Below are 11939 nucleotides of genomic sequence, written 5' to 3' on the forward strand. Positions count from 1 at the left end.
CAGAAATAAATATTTTATTATGATACATCTTTATGGGTAATATTTTTGTCTATTTCAAGGACTTTTTGCAAATTTATTCATTTTACGTTCATCTGAGGTTCTTATATATATATCAAGAAAATTGGTAACTTATTAATTTTAAAATTACAAGGAATAGTGCTTAAAGTATTGTTCTTATTTGCTAAGAAAGTATTGGTAAGAAAATGTTTCATGCACTTTTATCTGTCAAGTACAAGAACGAATTATCAATTACATTTTAATTTCAACCAGTTTCATTCGTTCTTTCTTTCTTTCTTTTTTTTCAAAAATTAATTTGATACATCAAATAAATTTTAACTTTCTTTCTATCAGAAATTATCAAAAAAAAAAAAAAAAACTGCATAAACGTATTTCGGCGTTAAAAGAAGTTCTTCAGTCAGAGAACAGTGCTGCTACCTACGCATGAAAAAACTTTCTCGTGAAGCTATTAAATAACTGGTATGGATAAAATTATTCCATTTTTCTTTCAAAAATAAATTTTGTACACTTGATAATTCAACGAATTTAGTAGTCAGAATTTAGTAATAACGGAAACTGCATAAACGAATTTCGGTGCTGAAAGAAATTTCTTGTCAGTTGGGGACTACGCTACAGAATGGGGCTACGCTTGGAAACTTTTCTCCAATACCTTTATAGCAAGCATGGCAGTTTTTTGAATTGAACATCAAGTTCATGAGCAGTTTAGAGTTTAACTATTTACTAATTAATTATCATTATCGGTAAACTATACATCAATTGTATAAGCATCAGTTGTACAGTATTTTAAAATAATTAAAATCAAGAAAAATAATTTGCAAAATTTTATTGTGTTTTTGTTTAAACAACCCATTTGAAATCAAAGTCAATAGTTAAATGAGGGATGAAAAGAAAAATAATAAAGTTTTAACGAACTTTCGGAGTTGGTTTTGCAAACACAAAACTCTTAAATGTAATTATAAAATATCCAGGTTAAGAAAATGCTTCGTTTAGTTCATAGTGGGTTTCCAACACAAGTATGTCTCTACCAGTTATTATAAAGTTAGAAATAAAATCATTCCGCTTCGAGAGATTTAAAAGGAAAGAAAAACAGCGCCGGTCATAGAAATATTAAAACACAATAAAGTTCTTGATCAACAATTGAATTCACCTTATTAATTTGCTCCCGAAACATTTCTTTTAAGCTAAAAAAAAAACTCCGATTCGTTCGATCTCTTAAGTGAATGCTGCTGACCGCATGCCATGTGTTCCACAAACATAGGTGAAAGTAAACTGGTTTAGAACTCGATAGCAGCGCCACCTGAGAAACAAAAGGTCGATTTCCCTTTCATTTCAAATCGACAGCATCAGTTGTTGCAGCGGCGACTGCGAGAGCGAACGGTTTATTCGTAGTTGCAAAAAATGAAATTTGGTTTGATGTTGATATCTTAACATTAGTTCAGAGCTTACTTTGCACACAAGCTCTCAAGAAAGCTGAGCTCTTGCACTTATTTTCATTTTTCGAGTAAAAATAAGCGTTGAGAACTAATAAGAGTTACGCACATTTTCTTTGTTAGCTTCAGTTGTTGGTTCGACGAGTGCGAAAGAGAACGGTTTCTTAGAATTGGCAGAAAATGATTTTGGTTTGATGTTGATATCCTATAAAATCTATAAAATATAACTTCATTGCTTAATGTGCACGGGAGCTGACCCCTGCACTTCTTATCAATTTTATGAAAATTTGATCATTTTAGTACTAACAGGGCTCCCGCACATTTTTTTTTTTTTTTAGAAATTTAGGGCATGGCACTTTACATTTAGGGCATGGAAATAAGTGTACAATTTATTATTTGTAAGTTTCAGTCGTTAGTCAGGCAGAAAAAGTTACTGATTTGAGCGTCTTAATAAGTCAGGATTTAAAGTTTAGTCAACAGTGCAGCATAGCTAGTAACAAAGCCAATAATATGCTTGGGTTTATCAATAGATCTATTTCAAACAAATCTAAAGAAGTTCTTCTGCCCTTTTATAGAAGTTTGGTAAGATCTCCTTTTTAGTATGCTGTTCAGTTTTGGTCTCCTTATCTTAAGAAAGATATTAATGTATTGGAAAGGGTTCAAAGGCGGGCTACAAGGATAATAAATGGACTCTCATTTTAGACTACGGGCTTAGAAGGCTAAAAATGTGCAGTCTTGAGCAAAGAAGAGACCGAGGGGACATGATTCAGTTGCTTAAATTTATTAATATGAAAGATGTTACGGGGCTAAAGTTTAGCACTGAAAACAGGACAAGGGGTCATTGTTTTAAGCTATTTAAATCTCAGGCTAACATGGATATTAGGAAAAATTGTTATTTTAGCAGGGTACTGGAACTTTGGAACAGCTTACCGGAAGAAGTGGTAATGAGCAAGGGAGTAGATAGTTTTAAGAGGGTCATTGATCTTCACTGTGGATTGTAAATTGACTGGGACCAGAGTAGCTGGGTATAGAGCCTGTTGCTGGTCGTCACTTTTGTATTTATTTCTGTTTGTAAATTAAACCCAGTATAACTTAAATCATAAATGAAGTATACAAATGAGAACTTCAGGATCAGTTGTTGGTTCGACGGTTTCTTCGTACTGACGCAAAATAAAATTTAGTTTGATATTGATATCTTATAAAATATAACTTAATTTCTCTGAATTTGCACGGCAGTTCAGCTCCCGCATTTCTTTTAAATTTTATGAGAATTTAACATTTTAGACGAATTTCAGGCTATTTGCGGGTGAAAAAAAAGTTCTAAGGACTATTAGGGCTCCCGCGCTTTTTTTTTCTTCTTCTTTTTTTTTTTTTTTTTTTGTTAGAAATTAAGGATAGTATGGCTTAAATTCTAAATGATGTATACAAATGAGAGCTTCAGGTTCAGTTGTTGGTTTGGGTGAGCCAGAGAACGGCTTCTTCTTACTGGCATAAATGAAACTTTTCCTGATATTCAATAAAATTTTTAAAAAAATTCTGAATGAAGTGTACAAATTAAAGCTTCGACATTCGGTACTTGACAATCCAGTAAAGTTCTCCTACCTCAGGGGTGCTTACGAAAGTATGCGTACATTACATATACGACGTATGCGTATATGTGATGTTTTGAAGAACAATTTAAACCATTTTACTAAACTATAAATAAAATCAGTAAATAATACAGTCGGACCCCTATTCAACGAATTCACCAGAACCGAAACTTTTATACGTTACATCGGGGTTATTCGCAATATCGGGGTGTGAAATTTTAAAAAAAAACGCACTTACCTTATTAAACCCCTAATAAGCAACTGCGCAAAAATATCCATAATTAGAAAGTTTACAATTTTTATTCAGCATTCCACGACTTACTACACACAAGTTAATTTGAAATTTTAAAGCACTGAGGAAAAAGATGTTTGGACAATTTCCTTGAACTTGACTCAAAATATATGAAATACACCGCCAGTTCAGTCATTCCCAGCCGAGGACTGCAATTTCGTGCTTATTAGCACTCATCAGCCCGGCATAGGAAAGTGACTGTTCGACTTTATGGAGAGAAGAAAATACTGCATCTTTTGCAGCCTGCTGCATGAGATATATTTTTACAGTTCCAGGCCATGTAAAGCATTTGAAAAAGTAAGTTTTAATTGGAGTTTCACTATCACTTTCAGCATCAGAATCACTATTCGTTCGTCGCCCCCTCGTCCTTCCAAAATTGCTGATTCCAAGAAAAGTCTTTTTCTGCTTCGGACAATATGGATGTAGCATTTGGATAACAATCTAATATTTCCTAACTCAAATTAACAAAAAAAATTTTTTTTTCTTCGCTGTTAAAATAATTCGTTATTTCGGGGTTTATTATTCGGTAAATAGGGGTTTTTGCCTTCATTTTAGTCGGGGAAAAAGAAAAATTCGCTAGATCGCGAAATTCGTTAAATAGAGGTTCGTTGAATCGGGGTCCGACTGTATAATCAACAATTTTTGCGCTTGGTAAAACAAAAATTTTAAATTATTAATATGTCATAAAACTTTACTAGTATAGGAAAATTCAAAAGTAAATAAATACTAATTTTTTCTCCTTACAAATTTTTTGTTTTTCATAATCGTCCGCAAAAATACTGCACATGAGTTTTGAAAAATTATGTTTCAAATAGCCATTGATTTTTTCTTCTCTTAAATATCAAAAATTCGTTTTTCATAATCATTCAGCGAATCAAACACGTGACTTATGATAAATTCTTTCGATGAAACAACAAACCTAATCATATCAATTATTGCCATTTTGGTGTCACGAAAAATAAGTTTAATTAAGTATCCACTCCAGATGACCCCTGCAGCAAAGCAGGTTAATTACTGGCTGAATATTTGAGAGAAAAACTACCAATTGTTGCGCATCATTTGCCTAATTTACACTGCATTACATAACGCTTTTTTTTTTTCTTTCTTTTATTCAATTGACCTTACTTAGTACAAAATAAGTGTTTAATAAGGCTATCATAAAGCTTTTAAAGTTCTGCATGTTCAAATCAAAATTAAATCGTGTTATAAAGCCAGATACTGATTTTATTGACCAAAATTTATAAAATACTGACCAATACTGACTAAATATTGACCAAATACTGACTAAAATTTTAAAACTTAATGAACTTTGGCGTAACAAAAAAAAGCATCATACTTAGTGAAATAGAAGCTAGCTTTATTTGTAATGTGCAGCAACATAATGTAAAGCTTATTTGGTACACATTTTGACTGAAAAAATGTGAGTTTAATTTATATATTTATTGAATAATGAATAAATATTTTTTGAAACTAGGAAAACAAATTAAAAGATCTTGCAACTGGTCAAAATATTATTAAGTGTTTAAAGCAGTATTTCATTCATATTTTTTTTCCTTGAAAACTCACTGGAAAACACAATTTCAAGAAAAACTCTGATATCAATAAATAAAAATTTAAAAAATCTATAAATTGTACACTTAACCCTGCTAATTTTTAGTTAAAAAGCATAGCGCCTGTCACGAATTCGGCCATTATGGTGCCACAAACTGAAGCGGGATTCGTCAGAAAAGACGACCTGCTGCCAATCAGCACGCCAGCTCCTATGCACATTGGCCCATTGTAGCCGCAGGTGGCGATGGTTTTGCGTGAGAGGAATCCTGTATAAAGGAATCCTTGCGTGCAGCCCACGCTGCAGCAGACGTCTCCGAATTGATGAAGCAAATAATGAAACACCTGTAGCTGTTGACCTCTGCGCTGCAAATTGTCTAGAAGAAGCTGTGTGGTCCGTCAGCGCCATACGCACCAGGTGTCTGTCATCGCGAGTTGACGTCACATTTCGGGGTCAACTCTCGGATTTCCGAGCTGTCCGACCCTCGTCCGTCCACTGCTTCCAAACACGCATGATTGTGCTGCTGTTACGCTGCACACGAGCGGCTACTGCACGATAAGACAATCCAGCTTCACGAAGGCCCACGATTCGGCCATGTTCAAACTCCGAAATTAGCTCAATTTTCGCTTTCTTTCGTCGAAGAGGCATAGTAAAGATTCAGTTAACGTTTACTCTAGCATATAACCACCGATAATCATACGCGCCTCGCTACAGCCGTCTATTTATATTCGGTTCGATCCGCCGTTCAGAGGGCGCTGCTCAGCATACGCATGCGCTACCGGTCTGCAATTCTAATCATTTGCACATCATACCCTACTTTACATTTCCTGCAATTTTCAGCTCACTCGTGTAAGTCCTTCGTGGTGTTGCAATTTTCAAACGGGAGTGTAAATATCATTGCTAGGACTGGGGAATTGTATGAAAAAGTTAAATTTTGTAACTTTTTCAAAACTTGATTTTTTGACAAAAATGTCATGCATTTTTCGAGTCCTTGCGCAATTTAAAGATTTTTTTCAAAATAGAACTATACGCTTTTCTCTAAGGGTTTAGGAAGTAGCTATTGGCGCACTTTTAGGGTGGACACCCTATATATACTTTTCATTATCTATACGCGAAACAGTAAGTCAACATCTTGGAGGGAAAAGCCAACTACAAGGTCTAGAAAAGCTCAGATTCCCACAGGTAGAGATTACTTACATAAGTGTATGAAAATCTTTAGACAACACTAGCATTTAAACGACGATTTGCATTGTCATATTAGTACAGTAAAAATAGCGGTTGGACCCAAACATCCAAAAAAAAAAAAGCTAAACCTAGTGCAAATTGTTTATTACCCTCCCACTAAGAACAGGTAAAAAGTCCCACCCCATTGTATGTCGGGTTTTGGAATGGGAAGCATCTAAAAATTGCTGTTTTGGGTATTTTTCCAGAATTTTTAGAGTAAATTTAAAGTGCGAATATTATGTTACACTAAATTTAAAAACATGAAATTAAAGGTGTTTAACCCCCAAGAGCGATGACATAATCCACCAATGCTACAGAGCCCCCCTATCCCCGTAAAAAGAAGCAGTACCCCCCAAACCCCCCTCCATACATTTCATATGGAAATATTATTTTATGCTAAAGTTAGAAATCGAGTGTGTCCATCCTATAAGATCGATGGTGCACCTCCTCTCAAAGCTACAGCACCCCCCCCCCCCACCCCTCTGCCAAATTAAATAAATCCTCACGACCGCCGCCCCTCCCCCCCCCCTTTATTTCAAGTGGAAGTATGTATTATTTCATGCAAATCTAAAATGCATTGAATCAGGACTGTCCACCCCATAAGAACAGTAGCTCACATACCAAAACGAAATTATATACTAAAATATTATCCTTCCCCCCCCCACCCCCTCTGATGGTGCACATTTGATTAAATGGCCAGAACAATTACGCTGAACTGTTTTTTGCTTTTAAATGATTTCTCCTAAGCTTGTAACAAAAAGTTCGTTATCAAGATATTTTTTGGAATCTAGATTCTCAGCAAAATTGTTATTGTTGCAGCTATGTCTAACACAGTTTGAGCATATAATTGAGCACTTCAGTCCACTTTCAGACTTTTCAAACATTCACTATATCCAATGAACCCCTCAGAGCAAGCACAAGATTTGAGACGCAGAAAGTCTTCTAGAACAGAAGGCTTGGCTGTTGTAATAGGACGCAGATTATATTTTGTGGTGCTTTTTTTGCACTCATCAAAAATGACACCAGCTTTCCCATACTTACAAGTGACCTATACACTGCATTGCTGGCATATTTCCTTGAAGCTTACAGATCATTACCAAAATTATGATCAAGCAGGTATCTTCCATTCATTACATATGAGGCAGTGAGAAGCAAAGGGATGAAAGTGGCAAAATTAAAAATTTGGAGATAACCAGTACAAATGGTTGGTGCACCTCTCCTCTATCTTGAGGCAAGAGATGGTACTAGTAGACCTGATAGTTGCTTCTATACAGCATGATTTAGAAAAGAAAATCAGCGAAAGCCTAACTAGGATCTTATCTTTAAACGCGTTTTATTCAAAACTTGAAAATGTCCACTTACATTCCTTTGCTTCTCACTGCCTCATATATGACACCAGCTGTTCGTTCTGTGATGGTGGATGAACCTTTTGCTTCAAATAATAGCACTTTAACGATACAAGATTTCTTTCCTTCTGAAACCAGATTCATCGAATACTGATGGAGGATCGGCGCATAACTCGTACCAGAAGTTTTTAACAATTTGTTATTCCATCTTTACTGTTCATACCATTCGGTGTAAAAGATAGTTTGGGCTCACACATCTTTACAGATAGGAATTACTCTCGTAACAGAAGCTAAAGACATCACTGTTTATCTCCTTTGCAAAGAAATGCCACAAAATTGTTTGCCTTCAATATCCTTTGATGTTACTACCCGAACGTTAAAAGTCTCATCGCAACTTATCTTATCATCAGCGAGCAATACCACTACCAACTTGAGAGGGAAGAAACTTCTGGGAGCTTTAGAAACGGATTGTGATTTCCAAAGTGGGAGACAAAAAGGTGTAAATATTTAGCATTCTATTGTTGTATTGCTCATTGCTCTCATCAAGACTTGTTCTATCGTTGAATCACTACAGGTTCTAGACCACCTGAATTTGTCACTGCGTTAGATCGTTGGATAGCTGATGTTTTAGCTGATGTTTGATGTGATTATTTTTTTAAATCGCATAATGTACTCAAAAGTTTGAGATAGTGTTGCAAGTATATGTCTGCATATTTAGCATACTTCACATAACCAGCTGCGTAAAAAAGAGGTTGCTCGGTGTTTGCCAATGAGAATCCCCACCGACTTAGAGGGTGCAGAATTGCAGCATTGCCCGTCTCACTATTGGCAATTTCGGTTTGTCCCCCTTACGGTGATGGCAAAAGATTGTAGAAAAGTTGAAGTAAGTTAATCAAGAAGAAGTAGGGAAACTTTGGTCAATTTGGACTTTTTTTATGGTGCACAGGAATTTTGTTTTCCAGCGCTCTAAACAGTTTAATAACTCCAATCACAAATAATTTGGTTACTGAGCTCGCTTAGATCTATTAGAATTATCATTCTGACATTACCATATCATTGTGTGGCATTTTGTACTTCGGAAAAGTTTAAATCAGGGAAATTTTTTCGTGAACTTCACTGCAATAGTTGATTTTAAAATGTAAAATTCAGGTCCCCCCCCCCCTAAAGTGATAGCGCACCCCTTAAATGTTACGGAGTATCCATCCAGAATAAAAGCCCTCAAAAAAGAAAAAATACCCCTTGAAGAAACTGCCTTAAAAATTTCAATGACGCAAAGCTGCTCCATGAACCCCCCCCCTCATTCCCCCCTCCCGCCTGTGCACCCCTGTTAATTAGAATTTTTTTCTGTGAGAGTTTATTATTTTACTATTATAGAGTGGTTTCTAGAGAATTTTTTTTTTAAGTAATAGAAATTATTTTTATTTAAATAGAGAATTATTTCGTCCCCCCCCCCCTTTCCCCCCAAAACCCGACGCGCAAAGTGCAGGGACTTTTTACCCCTTCTTGCTGAAAGGGTAAGAAGTAATTTGCAACAGGTTTCACCTTTTTTTTTTTTTTTTGAAAATTTGGGTTTGGTCATTTTTTGACCTAATTTTACTGTACTATTCTTGCCCGAGAGAAGGGAGAAGGGAGTGTCGTCGATGTCCCATGATCACGTGATTCGCGGAAGAATCATGATAACCCCACTTTCTTCGGGCGAAATACACTGCGCTGTAGGAGAAAGGTCCATCTATCCCTTTAAAGATCTATGGTATTTACTAGGGTTTCCAATCTCACGCCAAATGCAGTCCCGCGGGATTTCGGGATTGTAAGGAGCCAATTCCGCGGGATTAACTTAATTAAATTTTAATGTCAAATAGAAAAAGTTGTGCTTTTTAGGAAGGGCTGATTTTGTTACTTGAATTAGTATATTTCTCGAATCCCGTGCATAAATTGTTTCGCAGTACAATGTCAATGCCCAATTATCAATTATCGTTTAGTACGCAAAAGTGTGCTCTAAAAAATTTCCAATGCTCTTAAGAAAGTTCATATGGAATGGAAAAGAATTCTTGCTCGTTTGATGAAAACACTTACTGTTGCTATTTAGCAGTTGGTTTTACTGAAATTAAACTATTGTGGACATTTAGCAAAAGATCCCCTTTTACTGAAATATATTTTTGATTTCTTATGCTGGGTTTTTGCTCAAGAATTGCAAACGGAAAAAAACGATGCCTATTAGATATGTGTTTTGCTGTATCCAATTTAACTCGCCCTTGTTCTTTCATTAATGTTGGTCATTGTATCGGTGCTTTTGATTTATTACATCAAGTGGTGAATACTGGTTAGTTACACCGAGTCGCAATCTCTAAAAAGTTTTGGATAGTTTCGCTTATTCTACCTCTCACTTTCAAGAGACATTTAAAAACTTGAGCAGTTTAACTTACTGCACTGCTATGCGAGTCATCTCATTCTGCGTTTCATCCAAGTTTCTGTCGCCTCTTATAGAGTGGTGCTGAATGTATAAATAATTCAAGCTTTTCATTGATTTCTTCTTAGGAGAAAAATATTGAGCACTTTTTGTAAGTTTAAGGTTTTTAGTGCATTCCTTAAGGGGACAAGGGACCTTATACATTCGGAAAATCAACCAAATTTCACAAAAATTGTTTTTGCGCCAAAAAAATAGAGCTTAGTACCAGCTTTGATAATCCATTTTCATTTTTGCGATATTATGATTTTTACGCATTTTATTTACATTTTTAAAAAAGGGGGCGTGGTATTTAAAGGGATAAAAGTATCAGCTGATTTTTGTTTACACGTTTTTAATCATCATTTTTGGCTCGAAATGCTCCCACCGCATTATTTTTCACTGTATCGCTTCAAAATTTTTTGAGCACATTAACAGTCTTATACTTCATAAAACTGGGCATTACTTTACCCAAATACAAAAATTTACTATTTATCCGCTGTTAGCAAAGTAGCATACGTATTAAAAAAACGTAAAATTCTATTCATAATTTGCTTTTTTTTTTTTCTAGTTTATATACGCACATAGATTGAATTCAATGCCCATTTATGTTCATACGGATAAACTACATCTGGAAAAAAAAATATTGTTGGTTTTCGTTTACATGAATTGCGCCTGGAGTATTTTCAATTCTGCCCATGTTGCGTTCCATATGCCTCACAAAACACCTTTTTTAACCCTAAAATTTTTAAATTAACATTTAAAATGTCTAATATTGATATGAAAATATTATTTTTGTTCTATTACTTCAAATACATGGTGTAAAATTATAAAATTGAAAAGTAAAATTCAAAAGTCCCTTGTTCCCTTAAACTTACAGAAGTGCTACAACATTGTATTCTGTCTACTCCTGTGGGTTTTGTAATCTGTAATACGCTTTTTCTATTTTTAAAAGCATAATTTTTGGAATTTTAAATTTTAGTGATGGTTTTTGAAAATGTTTATAAATTTTACGCTTTTCTCAATTTTTGAAATTAACTGAGACCTCGAATGAGAATACCAATTCAATCTCAAAGAAAAAAAAAGAACTCGATTTTTATTGTGTTCTTAAATGCTCATCCACCGTTCATCATGAGATACACAATTATGTCTAAGGAAGGTGATTCAAATTTCATATGATGCTTGTTAGAATATTCGTTTTATGAGTGGCAAAAGTAGGAAAACGTTTACATGGGAAAAAATTTCGGGATTGGAAATCCGGCGGGAATTTGCACTCAATCCCGCGAAAAATCGTGCGGGATCCCGCGGGATTCGGGATTGGAAACTCTACTATTTACAAGGCAGTGGTGGAAGGTTTTGAACAACCACCAAGAAGGCAGCCGGTGTTTCATGTTCATTTTGATTTTAATAAGGCTTCAGTTCTAAAAATAAAGAACTTTTGCACATTTTGAAGAGAAAAAGGGATTTTTTTCTATTACTCAACTTTTTCTCATTCTGGTTGTTACTGCGTATCATCAGATCGATGTCTGATCCCCATCTGATTTTTCGGTGTCTGTTACTGGGTGTCAGATCTTTTTTTTTCCAAATTGAGTAAATAAAAATAGAATTGACTTATTCAGAGGATGCAGAAGCAGCCAAACGTTAGATGAGATGTAGTTGCATGACAGAAAAATAGTTTAAAAAGTCTAGATACATTAAAAAGCTAAGAAAATTGAGTTAACCTGAGAGCGATATCTTAAGCATGTCCGTGCTAATTATTAAAGTTGATAAAAAAAATTCAAAAATGTCAGACAGAATTTGTTTTATTTTTGTTAGAGTACCACTATGGGCTTTTTGAAAAATTATGAGTAATTTACATCGTATTTAAAATATTTTTCTTATAAAATTTTCCTCTCCGCTTTACTTCTACATCAGTATTTCTTAAATTGCGTTCCGCGGAACCTCAGGGTACTATGGAGATCACTCAAAGGTTTTTTTTTCTTCTTTTTTTCAAAACGTTCAAACCAGTCACTTAAAAAATAAGGTTTGAGTGAAGTATATAATGGTCG

This window comes from Uloborus diversus, chromosome 6 (genome assembly GCF_026930045.1).
Source record: "Uloborus diversus isolate 005 chromosome 6, Udiv.v.3.1, whole genome shotgun sequence".
NCBI lineage: Eukaryota > Metazoa > Arthropoda > Arachnida > Araneae > Uloboridae > Uloborus > Uloborus diversus.